The sequence below is a fragment of the Trichomycterus rosablanca genome, chromosome 3 (genome assembly GCF_030014385.1).
Source record: "Trichomycterus rosablanca isolate fTriRos1 chromosome 3, fTriRos1.hap1, whole genome shotgun sequence".
NCBI lineage: Eukaryota > Metazoa > Chordata > Actinopteri > Siluriformes > Trichomycteridae > Trichomycterus > Trichomycterus rosablanca.
In genome coordinates this window covers 54,873,389-54,898,325 of record NC_085990.1, presented here as the reverse complement: position 1 = coordinate 54,898,325, position 24,937 = coordinate 54,873,389, and the positions used below count along the sequence as shown (strand labels likewise).

At 43.1% G+C, this 24,937-nt stretch overlaps 1 pseudogene; it reads left to right on the top strand.

Annotated features, from left to right (window-relative positions):
• LOC134309986 (NACHT, LRR and PYD domains-containing protein 3-like) overlaps positions 1-24,937 on the top strand; it is a 152,688-nt pseudogene that overhangs the window by 4,245 nt on the left and 123,506 nt on the right.

The following is a 24,937-nucleotide window of genomic DNA, read 5'->3' as shown; positions in this document are numbered from 1 at the left end:
CTAATGACGTCACCAGTCGTGGTCAACAGTGCGCCACCTCCACTATATACCGTGTTAGTGGCACACTGCTTTCCCCTCCTGAGTCGCCTGACAGTTTGCCAGAATCTTCTTGGAGCCGATCGAAAGTCGCTTTCCAAGGCCTCACCGAACTCTTCCGATGCCCGTGTTTTTGCCTCTGCGACACACAGAGCCGCGGATCGCTTGACCTGTCGGTACCTGTCAGCTGCTTCTGGAGTCCCACAGGCCAACCATACCCGATAGGAGTCCTTCTTCAGCTTGACGGCATCTCTCACCCGGGGTGACCACCACCGGGTTCGAGGGTTACCGCCACGACAGGCACCAACGACCTTGCGACCGCAGCTCCGATCAGCCGCCTCGACAATAGAGGAACGGAACATGGCCCATTCAGACTCAATGTCCCCCTCCTCGGCCGGGATACGGTTAAAGTTCTGACGGAGGTGAGAGTTGAAAATCTGTCTGACTGGTTCTTCTGCCAGACGTTCCCAGCAAACCCTCACTATACGTTTGGGCTTGCCTGGTCTGACCGGCATCTTCCCCCGCCATCTGATCCAACTCACCACCAGGTGGTGATCAGTTGACAGCTCAGCTCCTCTCTTCACCCGAGTGTCCAAAACACATGGCCGCAGGTCCGATGACACCACAACAAAGTCGATCATCGAACTGCGGCCCAGGGTGTCCTGGTGCCATGTGCACTTATAAACACCCTTGTTTTCAAACATGGTGTTTGTGATGGACAGACTGTGATTTACACAGAAGTCCAACAACTGAACACCCCTTGGGTTCAGATCGGAAAGGCCGTTCCTCCCAATCACGCCTTTCCAGGTCTCACTGTCATTGCCCACGTGAGCGTTGAAGTCCCCCAGTAAGACAACCGAATCACCAGGAGGAGCCCCTTCCAGCACCCTCCTCAGGGACTCTAAGAAGGCTGGGTACTCTGAACTGCCATTTGGCGCATAAGCACAAACCACAGTCATAACCCATTCCCCAACCCGAAGGCGTAGGGAAGCTACCCTCTCGTCCACCGGAAAAAAACCCAGCATACATGCATCAAGCCGAGGGGCTACAAGAAGACCCACACCTGCTCGACGCCTCTCACCGTGGGCAACTCCAGAAAAGAACAGAGTCCAGCCCCTCTCAAGGAGATTGGTTCCAGAGCCCGAGATGTGCGTTGAGGTGAGCCCGACTATATCTAGTCGGTATCTCTCAACCTCCCACACCAACTCGGGCTCATTCCCCGCCAGTGAAGTAACATTCCAAGTTCCAAAAGCCAGTTTTAGCAGCCGGGGATCGCGACGCCAAGGCTCCCGCCTCCGGTCACTGCCCGATCCACAATGCACCGAACCCCCATTACTACCCCTCCCACAAGTGGTGAGTCCATGGGAGGAGGGACCCATGTAACTCCTTCGGGCTGGGCCCGGTCGGGCACCATGGGAGAGTACCCGACCACCAGGCGCTCGCTGGCGAACCCCTCCCCTGGGCCTGGCTCCAGGGTGGGGTCCCGGTAACCCTAATCCGGGCAGGGTACACAGGTTCCTGTTATTTTTCTTCATAGAGGTTCTTTGGACCACTCTTTGTCTGACTTGTCACCTAGGACCAATTTGCCTTGGGAGACCCTACCAGGGGCTTTTGCCCCAGACAACATAGCTCCTGGGATCATTCAAGCACGCAAACCCCTCCACCACGATAAGGTGGTGATCCAAGGAGGGGCGTTCCAAATTATTATGCAAATTGGATTTAAGTCTCATAAAGATTTAATTTTTTGTTTCTCAATTAAACTCCTGGATGGTATTGTGTCTCAGGGCTCTTTGGATCACTGAAATCAATCTCAGACACCTGTGATAAATAGTTTGCCAGGTGAGCCCAATTAAAGGAAAACTACTTAAGAAGGACTTTCCACATTATTAAGCAGGCCACAGGTTTCAAGCAACATGGGAAAGAAAAAGGATCTCTCTGCTGCCGAAAAGTGTCAGATAGTGAAATGCATTGGACAAGGTATGAAAACATTAGATATTTCACGAAAAGCGTGATCATCATACTGTGAAGAGATTTGTGGCTGATTCAGAGCACAGACGGGTTTGTGCAGATAAAGGCAGAATGAGGAAGATTTCTGCCAGACAAATTCATTGGATTAAGAGAGCAGCCATAAAATGCCATTACAAACCAGCAAACAGGTATTTGAAGCTGCTGGTGCCTCTGGAGTCTCGTGAACCTCAAGGTGTAAGATCCTTCAAAGGCTTGCAGTTGTGCATAAACCTACTATTCGGCCACCCCTAACCAGTGCTCACAAGCAGAAATGGTTGGAATGGGACCAGACATACATGAAGACTAATTTCAAACAGTCTTGTTTACTGATGAGTGCTGTGCAACCCTGGATGGTCCAGATGGATGGAGAAGTGGATGGCCACCATGTCCCAACAAGGCTGCGACGTCAGCAAGGAGGTGGCGGAGTCATGTTTTGTGCCGGAATCATGGGGAGAGAGCTGGTAGGCCCCTTTAGGGTCCCTGTAGGTGTGAAAATGACCTCTGCAAAGTATATAGTTTCTGACTGACCACTTTCCTCCATGGTACAAAAAGAAGAACCGTGCCTTCCAGAGCAAAATCATCTTCATGCATGACAATGCACCATCTTATGCTGGAAAGAATACCTCTGTGTCATTGGCTGCTATGGGCATAAAAGGAGAGAAACTCATGGTGTGGCCACCATCCTCCCCTGACCCTATTGAGAACCTTTGGAGTATCCTCAAGCAAAAGGTCTATGAATTGTGGGAGGCAGTTCACATCAAACCAGCAGCTCTGAGAGGTGATTCTGACATCCTGCAAAGAAATTCAAGCAGAAACTCTCCAAAAACTCACAAGTTCAATGGATGCAAGAATTGTGAAGGTGATATGAAAGAAGTCTTTTAACATCTAACTTGGTCTGTTAGGATGTTTTTGATTTCAGTGCATGTGACCTTTTAATGCTGCAAATTCAACAAATGTTTGGAAACTCTGTTGTGCATAATAATTTGGAACAGTGCATTTTAAGTTTTTTATTTTTGAAGAATACACTGTTATCATTGGGAGGTTTGTTCAATTGAATTCGATTTATACTCTAATGGTTGATAACTTAAAAATTATACTGACTCTCATTTGCATCGACCATTTAGGAAAATCAGAGAAAAATAGCATTTGCATAATAATTTGGAACGTGGTATAATTTACAACCCCAAATCAGAAATAGTTGGGACAGTATGGAAAATGTAAATAAAATAAAAACACAGAGTTTCTTACGTTTGCTTTGACTTTTATTTGATGTCAGACAGGATGAAGCTGAGATATTTCATCTTTTATCTGCTCAACTTCATTTTATATATTAATAAACATCCATTCCTGCATTTCAGTTCTGCAACACATTCAGAAAAAAGTTGGGACAGGGGCAATTTAGGGCGAGTAATGAGGTGAATATACTAAATAATGATGTGATGTGAACAGGTGATTGTGATCATGGTTTGGTACAAAAGCAGCATCCAGGAAAGGCTGAGAGTCTCTGATGAGTAAAGATGATCAGAGGATCCAGTTTGTCCACAAATGTGTGAGAAAATGATTAAAATGTTTACAAACAATGAACCTCAAAGAAAGATTGGAAGGGATTTGCATGTTCTCCCTCTACAGCACAGAATATCATTAAACCATTTAAGGAATTAGGAGGAATTTCAGTGTGTAAAGGTGGAGGGTGCAGCTTAATCTGAACTCTCGTGATCTTCCATCCCTCAGACGACATCAAGAACCTCCACTCAACACTAGCTGATATAACCACATGGGTGAGGGATTAGTTTATCAAACCTTTATCAAGCTCTACAATACAGAGTTACTGCACTAATCATACTTAACACTTTACTGTGCAAAAAAGAAGCCTTATTTTAACCATGTCCAGAAGCGGCATCGACTTCTCTGGGCTCGAAGGCATCTAAGATGGACCATCACACAGTGGAAATGTGTATTGTGGTCAGATGAATCAGCATTCCAGGTCTTTTTTGGAAAAATGAACTCTGTGTGCTCCGGACCAAAGATGAAAAGGATCCAGACTGTTATCAGCAACAAGTCTAAAAGGCAGGGTCTGTCATGGTATGGGGGCGTGTCAGTAACAGGGTGTATCATGGTATGGGGTGTTTCAGTACCAGGGTCTGTCATGGTATGGGGGGTGTCAGTACCAGGGTCTGTCATGGTATGGTGGTGTGTCAGTACCAGGGTCTGTCATGGTATGGGGGTGTGTCAGTACCAGGGTGTATCATGGTATGGGGGTGTGTCAGTACCAGGGTGTATCATGGTATGGGGGGGTGTCAGTACCAGGGTCTGTCATGGTATGGGGGTGTGTCAGTACCAGGGTCTGTCATGGTATGGGGGCGTGTCAGTACCAGGGTCTGTCATGGTATGGGGGCGTGTCAGTACCAGGGTGTGTCATGGTATGGGGGCGTGTCAGTACCAGGGTGTGTCATGGTATGGGGGTGTGTCAGTACCAGAGTGTGTCATGGTATGGGGGTGTGTCAGTACCAGGGTCTGTCATGGTATGGGGGTGTGTCAGTACCAGGGTGTGTCATGGTATGGGGGCGTGTCAGTACCAGGGTGTGTCATGGTATGGGGGCGTGTCAGTACCAGGGTCTGTCATGGTATGGGGGTGTGTCAGTACCAGGGTCTGTCATGGTATGGGGGTGTGTCAGTACCAGGGTCTGTCATGGTATGGGGGTGTGTCAGTACCAGGGTCTGTCATGGTATGGGGGTGTGTCAGTACCAGGGTGTATCATGGTATGGGGGCGTGTCAGTACCAGGGTGTGTCATGGTATGGGGGCGTGTCAGTACCAGGGTCTGTCATGGTATGGGGGTGTGTCAGTACCAGGGTGTATCATGGTATGGGGGCGTGTCAGTACCAGGGTGTGTCATGGTATGGGGGTGTGTCAGTACCAGGGTCTGTCATGGTATGGGGGTGTGTCAGTACCAGGGTCTGTCATGGTATGGGTGTGTGTCAGTACCAGGGTCTGTCATGGTATGGGGGTGTGTCAGTACCAGGGTCTGTCATGGTATGGGGTGTGTCAGTACCAGGGTCTGTCATGGTATGGGGGTGTGTCAGTACCAGGGTCTGTCATGGTATGGGTCTGTGTCAGTATCAGGGTCTGTCATGGATTGGGGGCGTGTCAGTACCAGGGTCTGTCATGGTATGGGGGTGTGTCAGTACCAGGGTCTGTCATGGTATGGGTCTGTGTCAGTATCAGGGTCTGTCATGGATTGGGAGGGTGTCAGTATCAGGGTCTGTCATGGTATGGGGGTGTCAGTACCAGGGTCTGTCATGGTATGGGGGTGTGTCAGTACCAGGGTCTGTCATGGTATGGGGCGTGTCAGTACCAGGGTGTATCATGGTATAAGGTGTGTCAGTGCCAGGGTCTGTCATGGTATGGGGGTGTGTCAGTACCAGGGTCTGTCATGGTATGGGGGTGTGTCAGTATCAGGGTCTGTCATGGATTGGGGGGTGTCAGTACCAGGGTGTGTCATGGTATGGGGACGTGTCAGTAACAGGGTGTGTCATGGTATGGGGGCGTGTCAGTACCAGGGTCTGTCATGGTATGGGGGCGTGTCAGTACCAGGGTCTGTCATTGTATGGGGGTGTGTCAGTACCAGGGTCTGTCATGGTATGGGGGTGTGTCAGTACCAGGGTCTGTCATGGTATGGGGTGTGTCAGTACCAGGGTCTGTCATGGTATGTGGGTGTGTCAGTACCAGGGTCTGTCATGGTATGGGGTGTGTCAGTGCCAGGGTCTGTCATGGTATGGGGGCGTGTCAGTACCAGGGTGTGTCATGGTATGGGGGCGTGTCAGTACCAGGGTCTGTCATGGATTAGGGGGTGTCAGTACCAGGGTGTGTCATGGTATGGGGGCGTGTCAGTACCAGGGTCTGTCATGGTATGGGGGCGTGTCAGTACCAGGGTCTGTCATGGTATGGGGGCGTGTCAGTACCAGGGTCTGTCATGGTATGGGGGCGTGTCAGTACCAGGGTCTGTCATGGTATGGGGGCGTGTCAGTACCAGGTCTGTCATGGTATGGGGGTGTGTCAGTATCAGGGTCTGTCATGGATTGGGGGGTGTCAGTACCAGGGTGTGTCATGGTATGGGGCCGTGTCAGTACCAGGGTCTGTCATGGTATGGGGGCGTGTCAGTACCAGGATCTGTCATGGTATGGGGGCGTGTCAGTACCAGGGTCTGTCATGGTATGGGGGTGTGTCAGTACCAGGGTCTGTCATGGTATGGGGGTGTGTCAGTACCAGGGTCTGTCATGGTATGGGGTGTGTCAGTACCAGGGTCTGTCATGGTATGGGGGTGTGTCAGTACCAGGGTCTGTCATGGTATGGGGTGTGTCAGTGCCAGGGTCTGTCATGGTATGGGGGCGTGTCAGTACCAGGGTGTGTCATGGTATGGGGGCGTGTCAGTACCAGGGTCTGTCATGGATTGGGGGGTGTCAGTACCAGGGTGTGTCATGGTATGGGGGCGTGTCAGTACCAGGGTCTGTCATGGTATGGGGGCGTGTCAGTACCAGGGTCTGTCATGGTATGGGGGCGTGTCAGTACCAGGGTCTGTCATGGTATGGGGGCGTGTCAGTACCAGGGTCTGTCATGGTATGGGGGCGTGTCAGTACCAGGGTCTGTCATGGTATGGGGGTGTGTCAGTATCAGGGTCTGTCATGGATTGGGGGGTGTCAGTACCAGGGTCTGTCATGGTATGGGGGGGTGTCAGTACCAGGGTGTATCATGGTATGGGGGGCGTGTCAGTACCCTTGGTAAAGGTCATTTACACTCTGTGATGCAGCATTAATGCAGAAAAGTACATTGAGATCTTAGAGCAACATGTGCTGCCTTCTAGACGTCGTCTTTTCCAGGGACGTCCAGCATTTTTCAACAAGACGATGCAAACCCACCTGCTGCACACATTACAAAGGTGTGGCTGCAGAAGAAGAGGGTACGGGTACTGGACTGGCCCGCCTACAGTCCTGATCTGTCCCCAATAGAGAACGTGTGGAGAATTCTGAAGGGGAAAATGTGACAATGACCCCATACTGCTGTACATCTAAAGGCCTGAAATGCAGGAATGGATGTTTATTAATAAATGAAATGAAGTTGAGCAGATAAAAGATGAAATATCTCAGGTTCATCCTGTATGACATCAAATAAAAGTCAAAGTAAATGTAAGAAACTCTGTGTTTTTATTTCCCATGTTGTCCCAACTTTTTCTGATTTGGGGTTGTATGTTGATCTTAATGCTTTGATTGTTTACAGAAAACAAGAGAAATTAAAGAAATCAGAAAGAAGCAGCAGAAATGAGTTGGATTCAGTATTTAAGGTGTGTATCTGAGACTCTGTGTGGAACTTGTGTGTGATCAGGCACGTCTACAACATTTTATTCTTTTTGATATTGCAGAAATTTCCACAGTCATACTATTAGTGACGTGATGCTTAATCAAAGAGGATTACAGTTTATGTAATAAACAACTCATCAGTCATCTACAGTCAGCTTCAAAACTATTGATTATTTGTGGTTGAAAGAAGTGTATTTATTATCCTAAAAATATAAAATAACTCATCTAAAGTATATATTTCATAAATGTAATGAGTGATGAAGAAAGATGGTACACAGACTCATCACCAAGCTGATTCTAGACCCAAGAGCGGTGACTGAACATAATCAGAGGCCAAAGGAAACAAATGTTATCTGATGACCTAAGGTGGGATTTGACCCCACAGTATCTCTACAGTGTGAGTTAACCAGGAAACAACCAGAGGTCGTTTAAAGTGACAAACCAGATCACCAAACACAGTGATCAGTTCATTAAAAATAATAATAATTAGGAAACTACAGTGATGTGAGCGCTGTGTTGGAAATGTGATCAAGTATGATACGTTAGTTACATGATCCACCAACATATCACCACACGATCGAACAGTACTTCTATTTCTAAACCTAACTAGATAACCTACTCCTAAAGGTCAGTTTCTTCTAAACAACTGCTAGTTGTCCTGTACACCCCTACACTTTATTATAGTATTTTAATTAAGGTTGTGGCACTCTTATAAATCCAGACATTTTCATTTCAATTTTACCTTTTTTAATTTTACTTAATGTTTTAATTAATCCATGTCTTACCTTTACTAGGGAACCAATTATTTTAGAGCTGACTGTACCAGTGTAAGTTTAACATTTTTATTTTTAATTACTGTAATTTTGTCAGGAGCTGGAGCAGAAAGTCTTCACTCTGTTGAAGAATGAGCTGAATAAATATAAGAAGATACTGAGTCCAGATTACCCAGAATGCTCTGAGGTAAAGGATAAGGAGGATCAGTGTAGTTTCAGAGAGGAGGTGCTGAAGATCACTCTACATGTCCTGAAAAAGATGAACCAGACAGATTTAGCCAACACACTGCAGACCAGTAAGAGCTGCTGGTTTTATTCCATCACTTTTATTTGAAAAGTGCTACAATATTATGTTATTTTAATTAAAAACTACAATAATCTAAAAAAAAATGAAAAATTATCATGATTTACAAACCTCTGAAAGTTAGAGTAGGTGTATAATAGTAAAGTGTGTCGTGCTGGTAGTTAGTTGGTTAATATTCAGTTCAGTTTTATTCTTGCTAATATTAATAAAACATTAATAGCAGCAAACTGATATCAGAACTCTAACAGAGATGATCAGATAGATTAGATTAGTAAATAATATTAGATTTTATATTCTGGTACATACAGTGAAATATTGATCTTCATGTTTTTCTGTTTATTAGAGCTGGTCTCTGTTTATCAGAAGAACCTCAAAACCAAACTGATAGAGAAATATAAAAGAATTAATGAAGGAATCTCACAGCATGGATCATCAGTTCTCCTGGATCAGATCTACACTGAGCTCTACATCACAGAGGGTTCGAGTGGAGACGTCAACAATGAACATGAGGTGAGACAGATTGAAACCACATCCAGGAGACCAACAACACAGGAGAAACCCATCAAATGTAACGACCTCTTTAAAGACATGTCCATCAGAACTGTGCTGACTAAAGGAGTTGCTGGAATTGGAAAAACAGTCTCTGTGCAGAAGTTTATTCTGGACTGGGCTGAAGGAAAAGCCAATCAGGACGTTCTCTTCATGTTCCCACTTCCCTTTAAAGAGCTGAATCTGATGAAGGCGAAACATCTCAGTCTGATGGAGCTTCTTCATTATTTTTTCCCAGAATTTAAAAGAATAGAATCAATAAACTGCAGCACCTACAAGATCATTTTCATCTTTGATGGTCTGGATGAGTGTCGACTTCCTCTAAACTTCCAGAACAATGAGATTGTGTGGGATGTAACAGAATCAGCCTCAGTGGATGTGCTGCTGACAAACCTCATCAAGGGGAACCTGCTTCCTTCTGCTCTCCTCTGGATCACCTCTCGACCAGCTGCAGCCAATCAGATCCCTCCTGAGTGTGTAGCCCAGGTAACAGAGGTACGAGGGTTCAGTGATCCTCAGAAAGAGGAGTACTTCAGGAAGAGGATCAGTGATGAGGACCTGGCCAGTAAAATCATCAAACACATGAAGTCATCAAGAAGCCTCTACATCATGTGTCACATTCCAGTTTTCTGCTGGATTTCAGCCTCTGTTCTAGAGAGAATGCTGGGTGAAGCAGAGGGTGGAGAGATCCCCAAAACTCTGACTCAAATGTTCACCCACTTCCTGATCTTTCAGATCAAACACAAGGAACAAAAGTATCATGGGAAATGTGACCCTGACCCTCACCAGACCAGAGAGACGATACTGGCACTGGGAAAACTGGCTTTCCAACAGCTGGAGAAAGGAAACCTGATCTTCTATGAAGAAGACCTGAGAGAGTGTGGTATTGATGTCAGAGAAGTGTCAGTGTACTCAGGAGTGTGCACCCAAATCTTCAGAGAGGAGTTTGGGTTACACCTGGGGAAGGTCTTCAGCTTTGTTCATCTGAGCATCCAGGAGTTTCTGGCTGCTTTATTTGCTTTCATCTGCTTCATCAGTAAAAATCCAACAGAACAACAAAGCACTGATCTGTCTGATATGTTCACCAAGTCCAGCATGTCTGATTTCCTCAAGAGTGTAGTGGACAAAGCCTTACAGAGTGAGAATGGACACCTGGACCTTTTCCTTCGCTTCCTTCTGGGTCTCTCACTAGAGTCCAATCAGACTCTCTTAAGAGACCTACTGACACAGACAGGAAGTAGATCTCACAGTAAACAGGATACTGTGAAGTACATTAAGCAGAAGATCAAGAAGAATCCCTCACCAGAGAAATCCATTAATCTGTTCCACTGTCTAAATGAACTGAATGATCATTCTCTAGTGCAGGAGGTCCAGACTTACCTGAACAGAATAAAACCGCGTTATAAACACCATGGTTCTGGTTGTCTCAGAGGAACCAGTCTCTCTCCTGCTCAGTGGTCAGCACTGGTGTTTGTGTTGCTGAACTCAGATGAAGATCTGAAGGAGTTTAGTTTGAGTAAATATAACAGATCAGATGAATGTCTTCTGAAGCTGCTGCCAGTGGTGAAAGAATCCAGAAGAGCTGTGTAAGTATTTTCTTCATTAATATCACAGCAGCATCTTTTTAATGTTAATATAAATGTAGTGCACCAACATAAGGTTGCTCCAGTAAAGCTGCTGATTATCTGAGAAGAGCACCGCTGCTGCTGCTGCTGTGTTTACAACTTTTCTCCACTTGACTCAAAATCCTGTAGTGACTAAAAAAGCTAGTTATGAATCGTTCTGAAGAGCATCACTGTGTGTGCTGGGTAAAAGCGAAGCTACAGAATGTAAACTTATCACATCATTTGAACATTTTACACCCGAAATTATAAAAACAATTCTTTATTCTTTCTAATCAGACAGAATAAAATAGAAACAAGTTTATAATGGAATGTTATACAGTACCACCAAAATGTGTTTTCATGTTTTGTGGTAAAATATTTTACATTTATAATAAACGATTAGACTAAATATTAATTCAAAATTATAAGTTTTTATTCATTTGCACGTCTGACTCACAAACACAAAAATTCAATAATTTTTTTAATTCAGTCACCAATCCCCAATTATTCTAAAAATTGTTTAAATATTGTCTTTTTGTTGGATGCAACTTATACCCTCTCTCTCTGAGAGGTGAGTGCACTCAACATTTACAAACATGTCTGCTTCCACCAGGTTTCTCAAGCAAAAACCTCAAAGGGCCTCATACCCTTCAGAATAAAACCCTGTTTGTTGTACTGCCTTCCTGAATCTGCATGCCCATCTGCAAATCTGACAGTCGAGCTGCCCCACATTGGGCACCAATTTGTTGTGGAAAAATATGTTGAGATGACAAAAGAAAACAAAGATTACAGTTGACTGGATTGCAGAATTTATTGGCATAATTGTGGCTTACAGCAGTGGAATAGCAGAAAAACCAGGAACAGATGCTATGATCCTATCTTTATACTGCTCTGGTCACATGACATTGGGTGTTGGAATTTGGAACCTTCATTCTGTGCTAAGTGTGGTTTCTTATCTGTTTACAGCTTAACGACATGTTAATGACAGACATTACTGATCTCTGTACTTTAGACTCTCAGCCACATCTTTAAGCAGCCACATAAGGATTTTACAACTATAAGTATTTAATGCACAAGCAGCAATATACTAATAATCAGGTGATATCAAACATAATGGGTGTGTTCAAAAACCTAATGAGTTCTCTACATAAGCAGCATTTTATGTCATCCTACGCTCGCTCCCGAGAAGGAGGCTGTTCGAAATCCTAGATGCCTTAATACCCTCACTAGTAAGGTATCTTAAAACTTCAACAGTATTTTGACTCAAGAACGAAGGAGCATCCGATGCTTCCTTAGGAGTGGAGGCAATCTTAGCATTCAGTAGAGCAGAACTTTTCTCACAGAAAAAAAACCATGGTGGACGGTGCAGAGAAATGAACTGTTTTCAAACGTAAATAAATGATTATTGATTTTTTTATTTGTATAAACTTGCACAAGTGTTTTTATTTGCAAATTCAGGCTCATCAGTGAATTTAACCATTTTGGTTCATGGACTTGACATGCTAGCGCGCTGTGCCACGCCATCCCACGCCATCCCATTGGTTTAAATGGCATGAGGCTAACTGGGTTACCTTAGTTAGTAAAAGCTGATGGAATCTCTGTATAAGTAGCGCGTTTAAATAACCTGACTTATAAGTGTATGACTTATTAAAATCCTCTCTACTGACGCAGCTGCCTTGAACACACCCAGTATTTGAACACACCCACTACCTCAATTTTCAGAACAGATTAAAACACACACTCACAATTAACAATTATATACTCACACACACTGTAAACTGGAGATACTGAAATGAGATTATAACACACACACTGTAAACTGGAGATACTGAGGTGAGATTATAACACACACACTGTAAACTAGAGATACTGAGGTGGGCTTATAACACACACACACACTGTAAACTGGAGATACTGAGGTGAGATTATAACACACACACTGTAAACTAGAGATACTGAGGTGGGCTTATAACACACACACACACTGTAAACTGGAGATACTGAAATGAGATTATAACACACACACTGTAAACTGGAGATACTGAGGTGAGATTATAACACACACACACACACACACACTGTAAACTAGAGATACTGAGGTGGGCTTATGACACACACACACTGTAAACTGCAGATACTGAGGTGAGATTATAACACACACACTGTAAACTAGAGATACTGAGGTGGGCTTATAACACACACACACTGTAAACTGGAGATACTGAGGTGAGATTATAACACACACACACACACACACACACACTGTAAACTAGAGATACTGAGGTGGGCTTATGACACACACACACTGTAAACTGGAGATACTGAGGTGAGATTATAACACACACACACACACACACTGTAAACTGGAGATACTGAGGTGAGATTATAACACACACACTGTAAACTGGAGATACTGAGGTGAGATTATAACACACACACACACACACACACACACACTGTAAACTAGAGATACTGAGGTGGGCTTATGACACACACACACTGTAAACTGGAGATACTGAGGTGAGATTATAACACACACACACACACACACACTGTAAACTGGAGATACTGAGGTGAGATTATAACACACACACACACACACACTGTAAACTGGAGATACTGAGGTGAGATTATAACACACACACACACACACACACACACTGTAAACTAGAGATACTGAGGTGGGATTATAACACACACACACACACACACACACACACTGTACACTGGAGATACTGAGGTGAGATTATAACACACACACACACACACACACACACACACACACACTGTAAACTGGAGATACTGAGGTGAGATTATAACACACACACTAAACTGGAAGTACTGAGGTGAGATTATAACACACACACACACACACACACACTGTAAACTGGAGATTCTAATAATCTGATGTTTCATCTTTTCTTTCTCAGGTTGGAATGTTGTGATCTAACAGGTGAAAGTTGTGCAGCTCTGTCCTCAGTTCTCAGTTCAAACTCCTCCAATCTGATAGATCTGAACCTGAGTAACAATAATCTGCAGGATTCAGGAGTGAAGCTGCTCTCTGCTGCACTGAAGAATCCACACTGTACACTGGAGATACTGAGGTGAGATTATAACACACACACACACACACTGTAAACTGGAGATACTGAGGTGAGATTATAACACACACACACACACACACACACACTGTACACTGGAGATACTGTGGTGAGATTATAACACACACACACACACACACACACACACACACACTGTAAACTGGAGATACTGGGGTGAGATTATAACACACACACACTGTAAACTGGAGATACTGAGGTGAGATTATAACACACACACACACACACAAATACACTGTAAACTGGAGATACTGAGGTGAGATTATAACACACACACACACACACACACACTGTAAACTGGAGATACTGAGGTGAGATTATAAAACACACACACACACACACACACACTGTAAACTGGAGATACTGAGGTGAGATTATAACACACACACACACACTGTAAACTGTAGATACTGAGGTGAGATTATAACACACACACACACACACACACACTGTAAACTGGAGATACTGAGGTGAGATTATAACACACACACACACACACACACACTGTAAACTGGAGATACTGAGGTGAGATTATAACACACACACACACAAACACTGTAAACTGGAGATACTCAGGTGAGATTATAACACACACACACACACTGTAAACTGGAGATTCTGAGGTGAGATTATAACACACACACACAAACACTGTAAACTGGAGATACTCAGGTGAGATTATAACACACACACACACTGTAAACTGGAGATACTGAGGTGAGATTATAACACACACACTGTAAACTGGAGATACTCAGGTGAGATTATAACACACACACACACACACACTGTAAACTGGATATTCTGAGGTGAGATTATAACACACACACACACACACTGTAAACTGGAGATACTGAGGTGAGATAACACACACACACACACACACACACACACACACACACACACTGTAAACTGGAGATACTGAGTTGAGATTATAACACACACACACTCTAAACTGGAGATTCTGAGTTGAGATTATAACACGCACACACACACACACTGTAAACTGGAGATACTGAGGTGAGATTATAACACACACACACACACACACACTGTAAACTGGAGATACTGAGTTGAGATTATAACACACACACACACACACACACACTGTAAACTGGAGATACTGAGGTGAGATTATAACACACACACACACCCACTGTAAACTGGAGATTCTAATAATCTGATGTTTCATCTTTTCTTTCTCAGGTTAATACGTTGTAATCTAACAGATGAAAGTTGTGCAGCTCTGTCCTCAGTTCTCAGTTTAAACTCCTCCAATCTGAGAGATCTGAACCTGAGTAACAATAAGCTGCAGGATTCAGGAGTGAAGCTGCTCTCTGCTGCACTGAAGAATCCACACTGTACACTGGAGATACTGAGGTGAGATTATAACACACACACACACACACACACACACACACACACACACACACACACACACACACACTGTAAACTGGAGATACTAAGGTGAGATTATAACACACACACACTGTAAACTGTAGATACTAAGGTGAGATTATAACACACACACACAAACACTGTAAACTGGAGATACTGAGGTGAGATTATAACACACACACACACACACACACACTGTAAACTGGAGATACTGAGGTGAGATTATAACACACACACACACAAACTGTAAACTGGAGATACTCAGGTGAGATTATAACACACACACACACACACTGTAAACTGGATATTCTGAGGTGAGATTATAACACACACACACACACACTGTAAGATGGAGATACTGAGGTGAGATTATAACACACACACACACACACACACTGTAAACTGGAGATACTAAGGTGAGATTATAACACACACACACACACACACACACACACACTGTAAACTGGAGATACTGAGGTGAGATAACACACACACACACACACACACACACACACACACACACTGTAAACTGGAGATACTGAGTTGAGATTATAACACTCACACTGTAAACTGGAGATTCTGAGGTGAGATTATAACACACACACACACACACACACTCTGTAAACTAGAGATACTGAGGTGAGATTATAACACACACACACACACACACACACACACACTGTAAACTGGAGATACTGAGGTGAGATTATAACACACACACACACACACACACACACACACTGTAAACTGGAGATACTGAGGTGAGATTATAACACACACACACACACACACACACACGACTTACCCAGGAAACTAATGATTTGGGAAATGAGCTATAAATAAAAATCCAGAATAAATTAAATAAAAGCTCCACCAGTTTGGATCCTAAATCAGGAATCAGGACAAAGAAAGCTGATCAGAGTTTGGGAGCGTCTGTTCTTGGGCAGTTACAGGGTTCAGTGGGTTGGATAATAAATGTCTGATAAATGTTATAAATTTAAAGGTACTTGAGTTCATCATCTAATCTGTAAGAAGGTGATCAGCACCTCAGAACACAGCAGTCAGGACAACAGGGTCAGAATATATCTGGATCAAATCTAGTAGATCATTTCATAGTGAGAACATTATGGAGACCGTAGCAGCACTCTGGTAGTTACAGTGTGGGGTTGTGGGTGATTTTCTACATCAGTAATTATAGATTTTATATAACTTTGTTCCTTAAATAATGATGTTTTAGAGACTGAGTTCTGTTTAAACTGAAGTTCTGTTCTTATAATGTTTCTGAAAGACGATTAGAAAAGAACAAAGACTGTTTTACATCACTGTATAAAGTTTTGTCTAGTTTTTATGAGGTGATCCAATCAGCATTGAGCTGCTTTCTGTGTACAACCCCAATTCCAATGAATTTGGGACGTTGTGTAAAACATAAATAAAAACAGAATACGATGATTTGCAAATCCTTTTCAACCCATATTCAATTGAATACACTACAAAGACAATATATTTAATGTTCAAATGGATAAACTTTATAGTTTATTTGCAATTATTCACTCATTTTTAATTTGATGCCTGCAACACGTTCCAAAGAAGTTGGGACGGGGCAACAAAAGACTGGGACAGTTGAGGAATGCTCAAAAAACACCTGTTTAGAACATTCCACAGGTGAACAGGTTAATTGGAAACAGGTGAGTGTCATGATTGGGTATAAAGGGAGCGTCCCCGAAAGGCTCAGTCGTTCACAAGCAAGGTTCACCACTTTGTGAACAACTGTGTGAGCAAATAGTCCAACAGTTTAAGAACAACGTTTCTCAATGTGCAATTGCAAGGAATTTAGGGATTTCATCATCTACAGTCCATAATATCATCAAAAGATTCAGAGAATCTGGAGAAATCTGTGCACGTAAGCCTGCAAGGCCGAAAAACCAACATTGAATGCCCGTGACCTTCGATCCCTCAGACGGCACTGCATTAAAAACCCACATCATTCTGTAACGGATATTATCACATGGGCTCAGGAACACTTCAGAAAACCATCGTCAGTGAACACAGTTCGTCGCTCCATCTACAAGTGCAAGTTAAAACTCTACCATGCAAAGCGAAAGCCATATATCAACAACACCCAGAAACGCCGCCGGCTTCTCTGGGCCCAAACTCATCTGAGATGGACCGACGCAAAGTGGAAAAGTGTCCTGTGGTCTGACGAGTCCACATTTCAAATTGTTTTTGGAAATCATGGACGTCGTGTCCTCCGGGCCAAAGAGGAAAAGGACTGTCCGGATTGTTATCAGTGCAAAGTTCAAAAGCCAGCATCTCTGATGGTATGGGGGTGTGTTAGTGCCCATGGCATGGGTAACCTGCACATCTGTGAAGGCACCATTAATGCTGAAAGGTACATACAGGTTTTGGAGCAACATATGCTGCCATCCAAGCAACGTCTTTTTCAGGGACGTCCCTGCTTATTTCAGCAAGACGATGCCAAGCCACCTTCTGCATGTGTTACAACAGCGTGGCTTCGTAGTAAAAGAGTGCGGGTACTAGACTGGCCTGCCTGCAGTCCAGACCTGTCTCCCATTGAAAATGTGTGGCGCATTATGAAGCGCAAAATACGACAACGGAGACCCCGGACTGTTGCGCTACTGAAGTTGTACATCAAGCAAGAATGGGAAAGAATTCCACCTACAAAGCTTCAACAATTAGTGTCCTCAGTTCCCAAACGCTTATTGAGTGTTGTTAAAAGGAAAGGTGATGTAACACAGTGGTAAACATGCCCCTGCCCCAACTTCTTTGGAACGTGTTGCAGGCATCAAATTCAAAATAAGTGAATATTTGCAAAACACAATAAAGTTTATCCGTTTGAACATTAAATATTTTGTCTTTGTAGTGTATTAAATTAAATATGGGTTGAAAAGAATTTGCAAATCATCGTGTTCTGTTTTTATTTATGTTTTACACAACGTCCCAACTTCATTGGAATTGGGGTTGTAAATGTAATTAAAAACAGGTTAAAAAATAAAACACTGAAGGTTGTGGTTGATGTAACGGGGTGGTGCAAATAACAGGATATCCAGCTACTTAATCCATCAATTGACATGCAGTCATGATCCAAATACATCTCTCTCAAAACTAAACTAAACAAGACAGGAGCAGGTAAACAAGGTTGGTTAAAACAAATCTAGAAGAGGATTCACACTGATAGATCCTGGACCTTCTAAATCATGCAGAATGATTAAACAGAAAAAAGAGAGCTCTGTTAAAGGTAAGTAAGGATGCACCAGTGTGAGTGGTAATACTAAATGCTCTCCGGCTTTTCTGTTTAGAGCCCAGAATAGCTGACATCAATTAAAAGTGTCTAATGATTTTAGCTCATTTAGCTAAAAGGTTTTACACCTCACTTACATGTCTTTGTCCTGTAGCAGGTAACCGGAGCTCCAGGAGGAAACCCACACAGAACAGTGTGTGTGTGTGTATGATGAGATGTAATTGTGGTGAGTGTGTGTGTGTGTGTGTGTGTGTGTGTGTGTGTGTGTGTGTGAGAGAGAGATGTAATTGTGATGAGTTGTGTGTGTGTGTGTGTGTGAGTGTGTGTGTGTGTGAGTGTGTGTGTGTGTGTGTGTGTGTGTGAGATGTAATAGTGATGAGTGTGAGTGTGTGAGTGTGAGATGTAATTGTGATAAGTTCTTGTTCTCTCTGCAGGTTGGTGAGCTGCTGTATTACAGATGAAGGTTTTATATCTCTGGCTTCAGCTCTGAGATCAAACTCCTCATCACTCCTGAAAGAACTGAATCTGAGTAACAATAATCCAGGAGAATCAGGAGTGAAGCTTCTCACTGATCTACAGAAGGATCCTCACTGTAAACTGGAGACACTATAGTGAGTTACTGACTTCCTGTTTCATTATAAAAGAGGATCCTAAACTTTTTACAGTCACGTAGTTCCTGTTACATTAAACTGAGTTCCTCCCATGGCAGAGGAGAAAGTATTCACACCCTATATTAACATGTATAAATATAAAGATTACATGAACGTTTCTAGATAATAATGTTAAAATATTAAACTGTTCTGGTACAAACTTCACATGGTTTCATTATATAAGACGTTGTGATTGGTTGGAAAGATTTCACACAGTGAGCATCATCATCATCATGATGAAGGTGAAGGAGCTTCCTGAAGTTCTCAGGAACTAAATAATAAAACTAAACTTCAGTAAAAAAGCTACAGAGCCACGACAAACACCTTCAACATCCCAGTCAGTACAACTGGTTCCATCATCACAAGAGGAAAGATGAATGAAATCAGAATAATCTGGGGTGTAAAATGTGTAATAAAAGAATAATAGCAGGTAAACTCCTGATCTGACCTTCTCAGTCTGATTCAGTGCTGCATTCTGCTCATGTGTTTGTGTCTCCATGTAAAACAGCACAAAAACAGCAAATAAGGAGGAAATAAATCTCATATTACACATTTTAAAAGATGATCAAATATACGGGAGCGCTGTGTACAAGTATCAGCTGTATGGGTTCAGATCTCTAGGACTTTGGTTTTGGCAGTAATAAAATGAGATTTTAAATGTTCCTTTAAAACAGATAAAATGTTCTTCATTACCAGTAGATCTGAAGCAAATCTGTACAGCAGCTCTATGTGTTGTATAAAGTGATTGTTCTGGATTTGTTTTCAGTTAAAAAAGCACATTTTTATTGTTCATGTTTGTTTCTTTTTCTCTCTATTTGCAGTATCTACAGTTTCCACAGTATCCGCAGTAGTCACAGTATGTGGTAACAATGTCCTCCAGCTCGTGTGTTGCAGCTCGTATCCAGATGAAATGTTTCCTTCATTGGAAAGCTGAAGCTCCATCATGAGCAGAACAGAGATCAGAAGCTCCACATCCTATTAGGGTGCCTGCGGTAGCTGGTGAACTTACCCCGGGTTCCCAGCGAAGCAGGCGTTACAGAACAACCAAACTAAAGGCCTTAAGTAAGAGGCCCTGTAATTAGGGCTGAAGACCTGCAGCTGGCTCATTTAAGCCAGCGCTGTGCAGCAGCGGGAGTCGCACCTTTGACGTTTGTTTGTGGCATGTTAGCGGTGTCCACTCACTTTTTCAGGGCAAGCTGGTTACCCCAGGCGACTACTAGGTTGGTTGGGTGTGTAGGCTGTAAGGCCGAGGTAAAATAGGTTTTCTTTTACTCCTGGCAGGGAAAGTGCGGTGCGACTCCGTTCAGCCCTCGCGCTGAGTTTGTTTATCTCGCAAACCTGCTAGCATTCTCCTGTAGCAACCACAGGAGGCTAGTGGCGGCCATTTTGCCAGTTTCGTCGGTCTTTCTAACCTCTCAGGGCTTTGCAGTTCACTAATTCCCGGGTGGCGTAGCTTGGCTGTGCTTGCCTCCCACGCCGGCATTCCTGGTTAGAATCTGCCCTTTGAGGTGTAACTAATTATCCTCTCTCTATCTTTTACAGGTCGTCTCTCCTTCACCAGCGAGCTTCGTGGTGGGACGAGGCGATCCTGTTTTTACCCGTTCGTGCGTCCGCGTCCAGCGTTGCTTAAACAATTTTTTAAGCTTCGCTGCCTTTTCTATTTCACACTTTATTAGCGCACAGAGCATTTCTTTCATTACCGCCAGTGTGGTGTGTGGTGAACGTGACCGCCTCGCAACCAAGCGACCGGGGTTCGCGTCTCAACTATTGTGTTTTTTGGCTTGTTTCTTTTTTGCAGTTTACTTTGCCAGCGGTGAACGGCGTCGTCGTCGGGGTTCTCCCGATTGTTTTTTGTTCTCGTTTTTTCCCTTTTGTTTTTGGTTCTTTCATTAAATTTAAATAAAAATTTATTTTTATCTGCATTTTTGAGTTCTCCTCCTTTCCACGTAACACATCCCTTCAATCTTCTAGTGACAGTCTGTCCAGTAACTGCAATCTTAGATGGAAAGAGTCTTTGGCTCAGGTCCACATGCAGTTCCCAGTCCCTGGCTATGCTCAGTGTACATACGTCTGCTGGTTTTCCTCTTCCTAAAGGATGTGAACTGTGGGAAGGTAGTCTGGACATTAAGGGGGGCGGCACTGGTTGTAACTCTCTTTTGCTCGAGTGCTAAGACCAAGCTCCTCAGCACTTGGTTATGGTGTCAGGTGGATCTACCTTGAGTTAAGCTGTTCTTGGAACCCACCAGGATGTGTTTGAGTGTTGCTGGAGCTGCAGGTTGGAGACAGGCTGGGTCTTTACCAAGCCAGAGATGAAGTGTACCCGGCCAATAAAGTGATTCTGATAAATGTTCTACAGTTACAGTATATTTTTTATCATTATTACATTAAATAAATACTAATGCAGCAGCTTGTCTTACATAACCTAGAAATATGAGAGTAGGAAATGTTCTGGAGAACATACTAATCTGATTCTTTTACAGCTGCACTACGAGCTGTTTGTTGGTTTTATTTACTCTTCACAGTAAATTCAATATGTAACGCTGTAACGCTAGTGCTTTTTTATTGAGTATGTAAAGTAACCTTCATTTTATTCTGTCATGCTGGAGAATTGATTTGTATAATAAAAGTAAATTATTTATAAAAATGAACTTGATCTGACTCGCCCCTCTCTGTATAGTTAGTTCTCTTATCAATAACAGTAGAAATGAATAATAGTGAATAAATGTTGAGTTATAAACAGTAGTACAGTTATTACAGCAGGTTTAGATCTGATTGTAGGTTGATTGTAGACGCTGTTTTCTCTCTGTTGCTATGTAATGAAACTGGTGTTAATAAGAGAGACTGACTGGTCGGATGTAGACGGCAGTTCCAGATTCACTCTTGTACCAGAATGAATAAATTTTACTCCTGCATTAGAGGAAACGTCTTTAATGTGTCACTTAGAGTTTAAATGTGAAGATTTTATTCAGGAATGACTTACTGAGTTTGGTCATCAGTTCTATGATTAAAGATAAGCTATAAGCTAAACTAAAGCTAACATGATTGTAAGGATTGTTCTATTTTATTTAGTTAGAATATGTAAATAAAGCTGATGATTTTCTGTATCTATGATGTAAACATAGTTTGAACAGGTTCATTAGAACGAGTAAGGAGCAGTTTTACTACAGTGTTCAGCTATTTCTTTATATTTAAGTTCATTACACTATAAACTTTTATTTTGTAATGTTAGTTTTTAATGAAAGTTAATTGTCCATACCAGATTAACTAAAACTAAAAGGAGGTGAATTAAGAACATAATGACATTTATATGACATTTATATACAGTGAGGAAAAACCTACTTTACATCTAAACACCCGACATTTGAACTTTGTACTGATCAATAACAAATATCATTTCATTACATTTTCATGTTTATTATTGTGTTCATCTGGTCACAATGCAGAGACACCCGGACAGTACACCAGTCCACTGTGGGATCTCGGCCACGCCCCTCAGACAGAGCCAATCATGTCTGTATGTAGACGCCCCACCGGCTGAGCGCCCGGTGTGTTCATCATTAACAATTTTTTATTAAACTTCATTATTAAGAAAAACATGTGTAGCGTCGTCTGTCTGTCTCTCTATAAAATATGCTGTCATAGATTTTACACACAAGTATTAATCATGTTAAAGGTGGAGAAGCTGCTAAAGTTCTTGAGGATGAAGTTAACAGGTTTCAGCATCACAGTAACTTACACACACACACACACACACACACACACACTTGCTCTAGGTCACATGGTAAGTATCTATGGGTTCATAGGCTCCCTCTACTGGACATCTAGAGAATTACTGCCAGGATTACTACATCCCCTTCCTCCTGATAAAACTCATCTTTATTATCAGTTCACTGCTTCTCTTTGTTCTCTCTCTTTTTTATGCTAAGAAGAACAATGCTAACAAGCACTACGCTAACAAGAACTATGCTAGGGACTTCGGGTAGACCACCTCCATCCCAGTGAGTTCCAGGATGCATTCTTGTCCTGTGGCTGGGGAACTCACTACTGAACTAATTGTAATCCATTAAATATGGTGGAGGTCTTCTGGTTCTTTGCGATCTTCTTAGTTCGCTATGTTCAGTTCCTATAGAAGAACCCGACAACCCTTCCCCACTCTGCTCAGTGTTAGTCTTCACACTTTCTTTTTCAGGTGGGCTGGTAGAAGTTTCTCCAACTGCCTCTGGAGTACTGACTTTACCAGGTAAGGCCTCTTCCCCCTCCGGTGTACTAGCAGGCATTGCTGAATATCTGCGTCTCACCTGATCAGTGTGTCTTCTTACCAGCTTTCCATTTCCCAAGGAGATGGTGCAGGACACTGGACCTGTTCTTTTCTCTACAGTTCCCGGAATCCATATGGGTCCTGATGCAAAGCTGTGAGTATACACTGGATCTCCTGTGTGTACCTTTCTCTCCCTGGCCTTGTGGTCATGGTACAGTTTCTGTTTCAGCTGTTCCAAAATCTGGATGAATGAGGTCCAGCATAGATCTCAACTCCCTCCCGTGTAGTAGCTCTGCAGGGGATTTTCCAGTCATGGACTGAGGTGTAATTCTGTAGCTAAAAAGTGCTCTAGCTACTTTGGTCTCAGTGCTACTCCCTGTGCTTTTCTGCTAGACCATTAGATGATGCGTGGTATGGTGCTGTAATTACGTGCATAATGCCATTTCTCTTCATAAAATCTACAAATTCAGCACTGGTAAAACATGTACCATTATCTGAGACCACCATCTCTGGAATGCCATGTTGACTGAAGCTGTGTCTTAAACACTCAATGGTAATGACAGATCTGTTTAGTGGGTGGGCCTCCAACCACTTTTAATGCGCATCTATGATTATGAGGAACATCTTACCCATCCATGGTCCTGCATAGTCAATGTGTAGTCTTCTCCATGGAGTTTCTGGCCATTCCCATGGATGCAAAGGGGCCACTGGAGGTAGGTTTCTGTTTTCCTGACATATTACACATGACTTCACGATGTTCTCAATGTCTGTCTAGTTTGGGCCACCAGATATAGCTTTGTGCTAACCCTTTCATTCTTGTGATCCCTGGATGAGACTGATGTAGCTGCTGCAACACTACAGCTCCCCCCTGTGGTGGAATAACCACTCTGGCACCCCACAACACACAACCACTCTGAATACTCAGTTCTTCTTGATGTTTAATATAGGGACTAAATGCAGATTCATTCACTTTTCCTGGCCAACCCCTTAGAACATACTCACGGACTCTGGACAGCACTGTGTCCCTGTCAGTCCACTTTCTCACTTGTTCTGCTGTCACCAGAGGTGCATCACTGTCATCTAACAAAAGTATTCTCTCTTGATCCTCTTCTGGTGGTTTTGTTTCTCTTTCAGGCACAGCAAGTCTACTTAGTGCATCTGCATTACAATGCTCTTTGCCAGCTTTAAAGACATTAGAGTACCCATAAGCCCTCAAGGTCACTGCCCAGCACTGAATGTGCACCCAGCAATTCCACCAGGATTGTGCATTACTATCAAACGGCATCTCTGACCCTACTGAGCTCATTTTCACTTTTCTTTACTTTCCAGAAGGTCTGTGATCTATCTTTTATCTCTCCTCTGTGCTAATTAACCCCGACTGTAGCTTCAGTGTTGGACTCATTCGTGCACGCTACTGCTTCCATTCCACTATTGCAGAAACTCTCCATTTTAATCCTCATCGCCAATTTGTAATATCTTGAAAGGAATGTTTAGAAAAGATGAGGAGAGGAGGAGACGATTAACTGTTATTTTATTTTCTATTAACAGGTTTCAGCATCACAGTAACTCACACACACTTGCTCTAGGTCACATGGTAAGTATCTATGGGTTCATAATCTCTCTCTAC